Raw genomic sequence first — 14963 nt, 5'->3', positions numbered from 1 at the left:
CCATCAGGGCTTTCTTTTCTTTTCAAGAGTTTAGGTTTCACAGAGTGGTTGATGGTAATTCACTGGTGATGATGACAGTGACTGCGATGAGGCTTGCTGTGTTATTTATTTATTTATTTATCTGTCAATTTATGTATGTATGTATGTATGTATATATGTATGTATGTGGTTGCACCGGGTCTAGTTGTGGCAAGTGGGCTCCTTAGTTGCAGCACACGGGTTCAGTTGCTCCGCGGCATGTGGGATCTTCCCGCACCAGGGATCGAACCCATCTGCCCTGCATTGGCAGGTGGATTCTCCATCCACTGTGGCACCAGGAAAGTCCTGTAGTGTTTTTTAGAGTTTTCAGCCCCCAGCACCCCTCACAGGCTTCAAAGCCTTCTTAAACCTCCAGATGGTCTCACCCTCCCCCATCAGTGCTCAAGCTCCCTTTTATTTATTTATTTTACCCTTTTATTATAGCACATGCCCTCCATTACTGGAATCATTTGTTATCCAAGTATTTACTGCACACAACTCTGAATTCTTTGAGAGAAGGGAGAGTCATATTCAGCTTCATTTTCCTAGTGCTTAATAGAGCGTCTGACTTCTCATAGATGCTCAATAATCACTGGCTAAACTAACTAGTTTATTAATAATGTCTTTTAAGCATGCATTATTTCATCTAGTATTTTAAGCATTAAGTGAAATGCAGACTACTATTATCATATTTTAACAAAAGAGAAAATTCAGGTACAAAGAGGTGAATAGAATTGTTAGAATGCAAATCTAGGAACATGATTTCAAATCTATCTCTCTCTCTATTTAAACATATATTTAACCAAATATATATTTGACCATATATAGAGAGAGGAAGAGAGATAGATTTTAACTAGATAGATTTAACCATGTATGTATATACTATATAAGTCTCTTCATAAGATGAATTGCCTCACTGTTTTCTGCCTGGCGTTAAAACTAAAACTATTTAAGTCTTACGTCTGGTAAGTTCCTTGAGGATGGATCCAGGTTTTATTTAACATTTTTGCCATACAGTGCCTTCTAAATAGCAGTCATTCAAATATTTGTTGAATGGATTAATGATCATTGCAATGACTGCATTTTTAAAATTTCTTCCATATTTCTATAAAATTATCCTATGAGGCTATATAATGTCATCTTACTAAAAGCTATAAATATGGAGCTCCTAGTCTATTACATGTCTCTATTCTGCCCTGTTTCAGAAGATGGGGGGCTTGTTAACTGAACTACTGTATCACATGGAATGTTTCTCTGCTGCTCTGGTGATTTAGCTGGGCTCATCCTTTTCATTGATTTTTTCAGAAAGTGAATAACAAATAGAATTTTACTTTGGGGGCAAGCTTAGAGAAGGCCAGTATAGATACTTCCATGGACTTTCTTGTGGAGAGTGTGCACTTTGACCCCTTATTTCTGATGCCACCGGGGTAAGGATCATGCCAAGGGGGAGCTGAAACTTCCAGTTACTGTCAGTACAAAGGAAACCATTATCCAAGTTCTAATTATAGTCACTAACAGAAGGATGGAGGTGGAGTCCAGAGTCCAGGAAGTGAAAATCAGGGCAGGAGAAAGCAGGCAGCGGTTCTGAGCTGAAAGGAGACCGCAGTATAAGAGAGGGTAGAGTGAGAGGGACCGGCCACAGCCAGGAGAGAGAGAAAGGGCATTGCCCAGGAGGCTAGAAGCGGCCTCGCGCCTACCCTGTCTCTTACCCGCTTAGGAAGTGACAGTAAATATTTATCAAAGGTGCGATAATTTGATAATCTTCTTTTCATAGTTCATAGGCAAGTTGTAAGGATTAATTTCCCTGTGAAATTCTTAAGACAAAACAGCTCTTAAGAGTAGCAAATAGAGGGCCTCCCTGGTGGCGCAGTGGTTGGGAGTCTGCCTGCCGATGCAGGGGATACGGGTTCGTGCCCCGGTCCGGGAGGATCCCACATGCCGCGGAGCGGCTGGGCCCGTGAGCCATGGCCACTGAGCCTGCGCGTCCGGAGCCTGTGCTCCGCAACGGGAGAGGCCACAGCAGTGAGAGGCCCGCGTACCGCAAAAAAAAAAAAAAAGAGTAGCAAATAGACCACATTTTAAATGCTTAAAAACGGATGGTAAATAAATAACAGCAGTTCAGTAACAGAGATATTCTCACCATAAGAAGGGCTTTGTTTATCAGTTAGTTGTACTCAGTGGTTCAAGTCTATCTAGTGTCACATTCACAGTTATGCTGGTGATGTGTTCTAGGTGAACACATGGACAAAAATAAAACTGTGGCTTACTAACTGAAATTCTTCAGTTTCAACCAAACAACTAGGCTTATTTTTCATGCAAGTGTTTTTCCTTAAGTATACCAGTCCATAAAAATAGGTTTTACCATAAATTGTTGACATTTATTGAAAATTTATAAAACATTTTTCCATAGTTACAATACTATTGTGGGTCCATAAATTTCCAAGCTATTTCCCCCTAAACTCCTTTTAAACCAGGATGTATTAGAATATAGGACAATAGTACTAGATTTATAGCAATGTAATCACTTGTGCATGTAGTCATCCCATCAACATTTATTGTGTGTTCTATGAATGCAGCATTGCCTCGTTTTTGGAGAGACAAAAAATTAATAAGATAGATTCATGTTCTTAAAGTGTTCACTGTCTAGTTGGAGACAGAGACACATTAATAAATATATGATATAGTATGAGGTGATATGATATGCCATAAAAGAAGAATGCACATAATTATGAAACTGTAGGTTCCACAAGAGGGACATAAAATGGTGAGACAAAAATGCCCCCATCATATTGCAAACAAGGGGGATATTTTTTTAGTGTCACCCAGGAAATGTGTTGCCCATATGTCTGTTCAATGGCAGATCTGCATTTGTAGAATATATTAAGGTTCAGTTATGATTTCATGCTAACCTAATATGAAAAAAGATAAAGTAGGTTGAGGGTCATGTATTAGGACTTAGATTATTATTTTCTTCCCCTTTGAAAAATAGAACCTAAAGCCATACTGATACATTTTAGAAAAATAAAAATGCTTGGTTGAAAATGTACAGTGGATCAGTAGAACTTTGAAAATGTAGACCAGAAATTTAGCCAAAAATCAAATGGGGACATTTAGAGTCAGGGGAGAAATGACAGGTAATAGAACAGCGTGAGCAGAGCACGAAATTATGAAAGGGTGTGGCATGGATCTACAAGCCCAGAGCTCTTACCCAGATGATTGGGAACACATCTCCTAGTTGGTCAGCATGTGATTCCTCTCTACTGACTTGGCAATTAAAATGATAGCATATTGGAAAAGAAGGCAGATTCTCGAGCCAGATGGCCTGACTTTGCATTTTACTGGCCGTAGGACCCTAGCTAAGTTACGTAAGCCTCACTATACTTCACTTTCCTCATGGTCACAGAAATACTTGGCTCATAAGGTTGTTCTGAAGTATATATGAGTTGATACATGGAAAGTCCTCAAAACAGTGCTTGTTGTTGGAAGAAGTAATCCACCAATCTCCCTGAGCATCACTGCACCTTCTTTCAGGAGAGGCCAAGAATTCGAAGCCCTGATTGCTCCTTACTGGAGATGCTTTGCAAGATTGTGTTTACAGCAAGCAACTTTGTGATGAGGTCTTGTCTCCCTCTGGGACAAAGATCACACCTGATTCCTGCTTGCCTAAAACCACGAGTTCCTCAAGTCCAGCGTTCCTCGCTTACAATGCAACCAATGGCAGGTGCAGGCACCCATCTGGGCTCAGACTGCATCTCCCCCGTGGAACTTGGGGGACAAGTGAAAATGATGCAAACATGGTGCTTGTGTTGCTTGCTTTGCTGTAAGAAATAAAGTCCTTTGTCTCTGATGCAGGAGTCTCTTGTCTTCTGCCAGCATCCATGAAAGAGTAATAGGCTAAATTGTTAGCTTTTAAGTAGGATAAAATCAAACCCTATACTCAACAGTTGGTGCATAGCAAACATTAGGTAAATATTAATTGTATGGGGGAGACAATGGGAGCTGGTGAGACCTGTGAAGACAAGGCGGGCACCTGAGGGGTGGGATTGACAAATGCATCAGGGAGGTTATTCTTGAAATGGCTGCTGGTTCTTCTCCTCTATTTTCCCCTACTTGCCTTCCTCCTTATCCACCAAGAATACCAGTCATTTTTGCACCAGAATGTCCTAAAATTGTCCACTGACATCGGGTCTGCTGTCAATCGAATAACTTTTCCTCACCTCACCACCTACATCTGAAAGGAAAACACAACCATTTGGAGGCTGGGAGTAACGAAGGGATTTTTGCCATGTCTAACAAGGGGTAGGATAGTAAAACTTTACCTATGATGTAGTATCTTTTTTGTGCTGGTTTTAAAAAATTTACCAAGAGGGCTTCCCTGGTGGCACAGTGGTTGGGAGTCAGCCCGCCAATGCAGGGGACGCGGGTTTGAGCCCTGGTCTGGGAAGATCCCACACGCCACAGAGCAACTAGGCCCGTGAGCCACAACTACTGAGCCTGCGCGTCTGGAGCCTGTGCTCCGCAACAAGAGAGGCCGCGACAGTGAGAGGCCCGCGCACCGCGAAGAAGAGTGGCCCCCGCTCGCCGCCACTAGAGAAAGACCTCGCACAGAAACGAAGACCCAACACAGCCATAAATAAATAAATTAATTAATTAAAAAAAAATTACCAAGAAAGACAAAGCTCCACCCAAAGGCTAATGAAGGATCTTGGGGGATGCAGAGAAATTAAATAATATTAATCTACACTTAAAAACAACACCAAGGCTCATGCCATCTTGAACATTTCCCAAGTGGGAGTTCTGGAGTAAAGAACTGTGCAGAAAGGAAGAGGGGTCCTGAGAAAGTGAAATGAGGGCTGAGGACAGAGCCGGCTTCCACAGCTACCTCCCTCAGGCAACAGGAGGAAGAAAGCACAGTCTCTCACGCTTCCCCCTCCTGCAGCAGCCCACCCTTTCTTCATTCCCTGTCACTGCATTATCCTACGGCCCATGAGGATAGAATTGGTACCAAAGCACAGTAAGCTGGGGACAAGGTAGAGGGGGGATTAGGATACGTGGTAGAGAACAGGTAGCTGGGAAGTCACCATTGCATCAGCAGTCTCTGATATGTACAGGTATCCAGGTAACCTGCATCTTAACTAAAGTCACCACTGAAATAAAGTGTGAGCAGGGGGTGCTAATTAATCAAGCATTCTTGTCGTCAGACACTTGGAACGGATGCCCATATCTTTTTCAATGTACATTCTCAGAGAATAACCAAGGTTGAAAATTTTAGACTCATTATGAAGACGATCGCTTGACTAAACAGAAAGAGCAGCGCATTGGGGTCAGAAGACCTGAGGGGTTTTATTGCCTCTGTCAACTCCTCGTCCAATGACCCTAGGCAAGATGCTTAGCCAGAGCTTGAGTTTCCTCTCCTCTAAAAGGAAGGTAAACACAATCTAACTCACACGGTCCTGGGAGTGTGAACCAAGATAATGGATGCAAAGTTCTTGGACACTGTAAATTATGAAGTATTATATCATGAGAAAAAAAACCAATATGAAAACAATTCACCTTCAGAATTAAATCCTATACTTTTCATAACTGTGTAAGAGTAGGAGCCTATGCTAATTATTCTAAGATCAAGCAGTCTGAAACTTTAATATGTTAGTCTGAACAACCGAAGCCAGACGACATGACTATATGTACTTATACATACATGTTTAAGTACCATCAACATGAATATTTTGAGATTATACCCGTGTTTATAATAGAACACGGAGCATGAATCGACACTACAGTTTCTCTCACAAAAGTGATCTTGAAACAAAAAGCATCAATGTTTCTCAGAACTGAGTTCCCTGAAATGCCACCCCTTTGGACTAGGTTATCAGGGACTAGCAATACTTGGAATACATGAATAATCACAGACGGACGTCAAAGAAATGGTTTCTTCTATCAAACCACGCTGCTGGGGGCAAGGTGAGGGTGGTACCTGTCTGTGCATCCATGTGTATGCTCATATTTTAATGGCATATAGAGACTCTGGCAACCTGAAATATTTTGCATAATAACTTACATCAGACTGAAAGAAGCCTACTGTGGCTAATAACTTGGTAGGAACTATATTCCCCTCTTTAAAGATGATTGCCAGATGAAACATAGGGTGCCTAGTTACATTAGATTTTTAGATCAGTAATAATTTTAATAAAAGGCAATATTTGGGACATATACTAAAATACTATTTGTTAGTGCTCTGAAGTTGGAATTTAAACAGCATCCTGTATTTTTATTTGCTGAGTCTGGCAGACCTACCTGAAGTGGCAAAATGCTTCCTGACCTCATATCCCAATGATGTCACCATACTCAGTTAATTTCATGAGGTAAACAGCTCTGTCCCTTTGGTCTCTGTGGGACTCTCTTCCCTAACACTATGAAGGGGGAGATTACATATCCTGACATCAGACCAATCGTGCCTTCAGTGATAGATATTAAAATCACATGCCTGCCTGAAATCGCTTAGAATTCATCAACTACATTCCGATCTTCTGTTGGAAAGGCCTGGAAATAAACATATAGGTGCTTTGGAACAAACAAATCACATCTTCTCTTTCTGCAAGAGAGTAAACGGAAACTCCTAGAAGCTCCAGATTCTAATTCTACTCCGGGTTGAGTAATTGCAGCAACAATGACTGTTTACATGGTCTCGTTTTGACATTTCTTTGATTATTTTTTAAAAAACAAAGTCACTGCTAGAGAGCTAATTGGAATCTAATTATTTCCACACAGTTTAGTGTTCTCAAGCCTCTGTCTCAGACAGGTCATGAGATGGTGGTCTCAGATCAGCTTCTTATCATTTACATTATTTAAAAAATAGGGAAAGGGTATGATTCTGCATAATTAACAATCTTAATTAAAAACTGGACCAAGATATCAGCTGTAGTGGTAGCTTGACAAACCCCTTAGGGCGGGCTCAGATTCTACTGCCTTCTGATTAGAATATGAATCTGGAAATATCCACTTTGATTATCTCCATTAAGACGTGATGCTTTCAGGCCTGGTAATCATTTTCATGAAGGTCTGGTGGAGAGGAGGAGGACACTTTGAGAGCCTGGTAAACATGCCCCACGATTTATGAATCTGTATAATAAGCTCATATTTAAAATCTCTCTTGTAACTCCGAAGGGGATCTCCAGGTTCCTTACCATCTAAGCAGGGCCTAACATCCTTAAGGACCACAGGGTAATCTGCAATGCTCACAGCCATCACATCTGAGAATTTTCATGAGAGATGCATTATAAGGCTTTTTTAACAAAAAGCAAATAAAAGTAATTGATTCAGCTTTTATTTAGCTGCCACCCCAAAGGGATGAGACAAGAAATGCATCTAATAGAGCACTGGAAGAAAAAGCAAACTGTCCCTTTTTGACAGTCTTTTCAGTGAAAATTGTCCAACTTTTTGACAATTGCAATGTAATTACACCAACTGAAATGTGAATTGATTAAAGGAGTGAGTATTCTTCCTATGACTATAATGTTGCACCTGTCTATTTTACCCCAAGCCGTCCTTAATGATATTTTATTTTTTTTTTTGTATATGGTTATTTTCATGGTTTTGCAGCATGGCTGATAAATTGAAGATAGAGAGAATGCCTCCATTTCATGAGTTTTTAAGAAATGCTAACCTCCAGAAAGGCTTTGAGGAGCTTATAATACAATTACAGGCACAAAAACTAAGTGAAGACACAAAATTCAGGGATTAAGTAAGGTGGTGTGTTTAGGGGGAAAGAAAAGTGGTGAGAGCCATGGGGGAATGATAGAGAGGTCAATGGCTGTGAAGAAATAAAACGTGTGCTGAGTTTAACTCTCACTTGCTGGCAATAAAAAGAGAGAAAAAAAGGAAACAGATTATAAGTTCTCATTGCCAAGTGGTAAACATGTATCCCAGTTTCTCGGGAGAATCAGTTTCACGTCGCCTGGCCCCCAGATGTACTGTGCCATGATGATGTGAATGCTGTACCCCCAGATGAAAGTGAGAAAATGCTGTGATGTCATTGAGGGCGTCCTTGTATGTGGACTTGACAGAGGCCTGGTATTTCCGAGCAGCTTTCAACCCTGGATCAGAACTAGAAGACCTCAGAGACCGGGTCTCTAAGTCTCGTCTCTCCCTGAGTCTCTCCAAGGCTGTGCTCTTCAAGATGTGGACAACGACTCACATTTTTCAAGACATTACTTCCCTTATCATGTGTCACTCCGATGTTTTCTATTCTGTTATAGATTCATGTATTTTTTAAAAGTTTCAGTCAAAACCCACTAAATTGATTTTTTGAGCCATCAATGAACGGATGAAGACCCAGAGTTTGAGAAACACTGTACTAGTAGGCATAACATTTTCCTAAAATACAGAAAAATGGTAAAATGTCATGTGTTTTGTATTCATAAAAACGTATGTCAGTGTGGATGTGTTTTAAATCTGTATACATCCTCAAATGTATGTATCATATCAAAATATATATGTGAAATTTCACAGATGTGATAATAACTTGCTTAAGCTCATGAGAAATCTTGAAGTAGGTTTAAACATATATATATATATTTTTTGGTACGCAGGCCTCTCACTGCTGTGGCCTCTCCTGTTGCGGAGCACAGGCTCCGGATGCGCAGGCTCAGTGGCCATGGCTCACGGTCCCAGCCGCTCCAAGGCATGTGGGATCTTCCCGGACCGGGGCACGAACCCGTGTCCCCTACATCGGCAGGCGGACTCTCAACCACTGTGCCACCAGGGAAGCCCTAAACATATCTTTTTAATCATACAGTTGAGTGTAACCCATATTCAGTGTTGAAATGGTAGCATGTATTTTTACTCGTTTCATAGATTTCAGCTTGTCTTTTAACACAAAGACATTTTAAATTAATCTAAATAATTGAGCTAGCCGACTCTTTTGAATTCTTATTACCTAAGTTTCACCTACAACTTACTCTGATAAGCTTTCCTCAGTTCCTAGGCAAAGTATGGGCTGTGAAGCATCCAAGTGGGTCATTTATAAGTGCCTGTGTCTCAATTTAACACATCATTTTATTCAGATATAATTTAGACACAGCATGAACATTAGCTTGAAAATTTTATTATTCCTGTATTTTTTCCAAATGACAAGTATTTAAAAATAAAATTCCCAATTAGTTCTCCCTTCTTACCTGCATACTATTCACTGACTTCATTTTTCTCAGTCTCTGTCACCATAAAGGAATAGCAAATCTCTTAGGTCAGGTTATTAGAGCTACTTTTCCTCCAAATAATGTTAGCTTTGTCTTCTGTTTTCAAATCTATAATAATTGAAGCAGCCCTGTTCACTAGGCATGCTCGAGGGGAGGTCAGGCTGGCACACCAGGAAAGGCATCAGAAAGCATTTCTCTTTGAACTGAGATAGGTAAGAGGTTAGCCTGATAGAGAGGCAGGGAATGGCATCCCTGAAAGAGTGAAACTTGCTGCAAGGAGGTCAAAGTCAATGGGAACAGCTAAAGTAAAGAGTTCAGGCTGAAGAACAATGGAAAATCATGCTCCAAGTGAAGGCAAAAGTTGGATCAGAAATTTGTTATTTATTACATAGGCAGGAGAGAGACTCTGAATGTTTCCAATCAGAGGAGTGACATCATTAAGCTTTCACTTTAGAAAGATCACTTTGACAAAAATGAAGAGAATGGGCTGAAGGAGGTCAAGATATGAGGCTGAGATTTCAGTTAAGAGGCCATGGCAGTGATCCAAAAGAGAAATGGTAACGGCTGGATTAAGACATGGGTGGAATTGAAGGAGAGGACATGGGCTCAATAAGACGAAATAGAGACCAAGTGTCTGGGTCTCCTGGAGACTGCAGACTGTATTGACAGATAGGGTTTGGGGGTGGGGCGGAGGCAGAGAAGAAGGAGTCTGATTCCTGGCTTCTGGTCTGTATAACAGTTGGGGCTTGTATCACAAAGATCAAGTTGTACAGATTGATCTTGTACAAAGATCAATAAAGAGAAGAGTTCAGCCCAACAGGGTTGAAGCTGAGATGTCTATTGGCCTTCTCCATTGAGATGTTCAACCAAAGAGCTAATTTTCATGAAACACTTACTATGTGCTAGCATAGAGCATTTTACTTGCATTATTTTCTTCTAAAAACTCTTATAAGAACGACTATTATTATCCTCATTTTAAAAATGAGGAAACTAAGGCTCAGAGAGTGAACTTATTTGCCCAAGGTCACAGAGCTGGTAAATGACTGAGCAGGGACTCACATTCAGTCTATCTGATTCTGTATCTGTGTCTTAATCCCTATGCTGCACATGACTGGTGAAATAGAGACTCAGAATCAGTGACACAGCAGTGGTAGTTATAACTGTAATTGTGAGTGATGCTACCTAATTAGAGTATATGCAGTAGAAAGCAGAGGCCCAAGGAAAAGCCCCAGGGAACACCAACACTTAATGCACAGACTACGAATTAGTGGTCTCCATTTGCCCACAGACAGAGTTTGTTTGGCTGGGACAGCATGTTAAAAAACTTGGATTTGAGTGCCTTCTGCAAGAGATAGGATGCACTCCCTCCCCTTCACAGTCTCCTCCACCCACTGTTAATTCCCTGTAGCTCCTTCACACCGCAGCATTTCCTGCCGGGCCCCTGGAAACACTAGAGTTGCAACCCCTAAACAGTGTTGAGGAAGAGATACACACATAGGAGAGAAAAATCAATACAAGAGAAGGTAAAAAAGAAATACTAGGAGAATGTGACTTTGTGAAAGTTAAACAAGGAGAGAATTTCAGGAAAAAGGGGACAGTCAGCCACATGAAATGTTACAGATGGTCAAGTAAGATGAGAGAATGGTGTCTATTGAATGTGGCAAGCTGGTGGTCAATGATCATTTCAGTAAAAGACAGTGGAGTGGGTGGATGGGTCACAAAGTTAGATTACAGTGGGGTGAAGAGGGAAAGGGAGGGGGGTGAGGTAGAACTAGATGGTTTAGTGTCCTCTTAAAGAAAGCGTGTGTGACTCTGAAGGGAAGGAAACAGACAGGTAAGTAACCAATGGGAGATGCGTGGTCAGATGGGAACGTCTGCTCTTAGAATGGGAAATGTCCGAGCATGGTTTAATGCTGAGAACAAATAGCTACAGGGATGGTCACCTGGGAATATGGGAGAGAGGAGATGGTGGGTTTTCAGCAGTGATGCTTAGAAGTGATACTGCCCATTAGGCATTGTCTTAAGACATTAGGGACATAGAAGAGAAATACGAGACAAGGTCCCTGTTTTCATGGCAATTACCTGGTGTAGAGAGAAGACACCCAACAGACAAGGAGAATAAGTACAATCATCAAAGTAACATTAGATAATGATATGATAGAGGCTGGAGTCTCCTTTTTGTATTTTTTCTTGTTGTAGGATCGCTTTATATTGGGTATTCACAGAAGTCTTTTCTGAGGACTGACATTTGAGCTGGAATTTGAATGACATCAGGAGCTAGCCACGGATGCTTTGGGGAAGAGCATTCTAGCTGGAACAAATAGGCAGTGTATACATCTAGGGTGATGTGAGTTTGGTGTGATTGGGAAATAGAAAGAAGACACAGTGATTCAGAAAACACATCGTGGTGGGAGATGAGGTCAGAGGGGTGGGCACGGGGTCGGGTGAATGGCACCTCATAGCCTTCAGTAAGGAGTTTGGATTTTATTTAAGGTGCAACCTTTATTTAAGGGCTCTAAGCAGGGGAGGTGCTATCAACTCCTAGGAGGTGAGAGGGGGTGGATCCCAGCACAAAGTAGAGGAATGAGCCTTGAACAGGCATGCTGTCAGCAATTCCACTGAGATAGGGGAGGCAGGAAAGAATAAGTAGAAATGGAGACATTTGTAGGTAGTATAGGAAGAAGCTGAAGGCGTTAATTCTTAAGCACCTCAATTTTCTCAGTGATGCTAGAGGCAAAATGATCTGCTAAGAGTGAACGGAGACATTGTAGAATACAGGGTTGTATTCCTGATGTGGCTACCATAATAAAATACCATTGACTGGGTGGTTTAAACAACCGAAATTTATTTTCTCAGAGTTCTGGAGGCTGGAAGTTTATGATCAAGGTGCCAGCCAGTTTGGTTTCTGAACAGAGCTCTCTTCTCAACTTGCAGAGAGCTCTGGTGTCTCTTCCTCTCCTTATAATGACACCAACTCTCTGGGATTAGGCCCCCACCTTTATGACCTCATTTAACTTTTATCCCCTCTTCATAGGCCCCATCTCCAAATATTGTCATATTGGGGGTTAGGGCTTCAATCTATGAATTTTGGGGGAACACAAACATTTGGTCCATAACAGGGATCTGTGGAGAAAAGGAAAACTTTGGGGTACTGAAGAAATGGAAAGGGAATTGACTGAGAATATCAAAAACACTTTCCATTCTTTTTTTTTTTTTTTCCTATATTAAGGCCAAACGACTGCACTCCCTCCAAGATTCCAAACTTTAGGCAACGGGAGGATATTTGGGTGATGAATTCATTATCTTTAATGTACGACCTCCCATGGACTCAGAAAGTAGGAGGATCCTGGTCATTACAAAGTTCTTTATTCGGTAGCAGGTAAGGGAAGTTGGCATGACAGTCTGGAGCTGAATCAGAGCCAAGGCAGTCTGTATAAAAAGAGGACAGAGAGAACAGAGAGAAGCTGGGAGAAGCGCCAAGAGCAGGAAAGCAGGAAGCCTGGACATTGCACAAGTGAAAGGAGGGGAGAGAGGAACACCCCCGTCAGTGGCAGCCGAGGAGAGACCTGGGGAAGCACAGAAGTGCTTCAGGATTTGTATGAGTTCTTTCTGATGTAAACATGGGATGTGCTTCCTTCTCCAAAAGAAATTTTCCACCAAGCCTATAATACTCATTAATGTGCTGTGGAAAAATTTTGCTTTTTTGGAGGTGGGGAGAGCTGTGAGCTCTGTTTCAAAATCAGTGCCTGGAAGAAACCAGAGCCGTATGCTGAAGATGCACCGAATGACCAAAAACACAACACAAAAACTAACAAGGGGGCAAATTTTTAATGTTTTCACAGTGCCCAAAATATTTAATTTTGACCTGTGCTCCATTCGAAGATTCCCTCAAATTTGCAGGTAACAGATATAGATAATTTTAAAGCACTTACACCTCACATGCACTCCCCTGCCCCCATCTTTCCCTGTAGCTTGGGTTGTGGCGTTACTGGGTCTGACTCGGCTTAGGAACACTTACTGCCCATATGCCAACTACTCCTTACTGCCAACAGATGTGACACCTAATAATGTTTTTCAAAAGTCAAAGTCAAGAGTCAACAACTCCAGACTCTTCTAGTTTGTTTCTTGACTCATTCGGGGTAATATTAGTTCACACAGATTCTTCATTTCAATTTCCCAACACCTATAAAAGTGGTCCTGGTTGCTTATTTCACACCATGTGATTTTTTTGTCCCTAGATGATCCTTATATGTAGGATTTTTCTACGATTAGATTGAGAGAGGGCTGCCCTGCACTTCTTGTCCATTCCTTGGATCTCCATTTTGGTGTCATGGTATCAGTGCGGCCCATTGATCAACACAGGTGGAGTTGATGAGCGTATGAATAAATAAAATTAATGACCATTTGGACTCACCCAGGTGTTTATCTGCTCAGCTGCATTATTGAGATGTCAAGGGTATCTACGTTTTATAGAAAATATTTGCTGGTTGAGGAAATTACTGGTAGAGGTGAGTAACGTGGCTGCTTTGTTTTCAAGGTTCTTGTGAAATGTTGGTGTAGCGCCAGGCTGTGTGTGGGTTTCCACTGCAAGTGATTACAGACATGGCATGTGGAGAGAGTGGACTGGAGGCAAAATACATGCAGGAAAAGTGGAAGTCACCAAGGAAAACGACTGAAGGGGAAATCAATATGAGGTGAAAGGTCAACAAGCCTCCTGCTGTTAGTCTGTCAGAATGTATTTAATGGGTTCATTGGATATTTTTCACATTTAAGAAATTGACATGAGAAAGGGTTAGCCTGTAATAACTTCTTATCTCTCACTTACAAAATCGCTATTTTTTTTCTTTTGAGAATTTTACTTCTGATCTCAGTATTACATTCACGCCCAGGGGTTTGAGGCTTCAACAGAATTACAATGACAAGCCTTCAAAACAGATAATTATTTTTTAAGTAGTCAATTCTGTAATCATAGCCACTTTAATTTATCAAAGTGTAATTTAAAATGTAGTCACTAAAATTAAGTAAGGATCAAATATGGAACTTGCTATATCCAAAGGTCTAGATTCTGGGTTTGATCTCAATGTATTTATTAAAAGGATGCCTTATTTATTCTCTTTTCTATCATCTTTACAATTAGATTAATCTTCAATTCTGTCCTCTTCAAGCAAGAAAGAGAAAGAGATTAAAAAATTAACCGATTTCCAGCAATAATTTTGGAAAAGAACTTAATAAAAATAAAAAGTGTCTCTATGTAAAATTACATTTGTAATGTATTTTTAAAATTTCTGTACTCTCATTTGGTGAATATTCTTACTTATTTAATACTCTCCATTTTTTAGAAAATTCAGTCATCATCTTATCAGAGGCTCAGATTTTTACATTTTTCTAACATCTTTAATAAAAGTACCTTTAGGTACATTAGAAATATTAATTTATTCTATGGTTCCTGAGCTATACAGAGAGATTAGGCATTAAAGATTAACATCTGAAAAATTTAGCATGATAGACTTATATATGTTAACTGTTTTCTCCCTTTTTCTAAGACTAAGTAACTTATGTTCAGGATTTAAATTTCCTTTAGCTTTCCGTCTTGAGCACCTGATACAAAATTGGCAAGCTCAGACCAGAATCTTGGCTTTTAATGAAAATCTGCTCCTTTAATTTTGGTGAGGAATTCTATAGAAGCAAAGTATAGCCCGGGGATGTTTTTTTAAAATTGTCAAGGTTCCCAAGGATCTGGAATCTTCATTT

Source organism: Mesoplodon mirus, assembly GCF_964341445.2.
Source record: "Mesoplodon mirus genome assembly, chromosome: 17".
Taxonomy (NCBI): domain Eukaryota; kingdom Metazoa; phylum Chordata; class Mammalia; order Artiodactyla; family Ziphiidae; genus Mesoplodon; species Mesoplodon mirus.
This window is presented reverse-complemented; position numbering follows the sequence as displayed.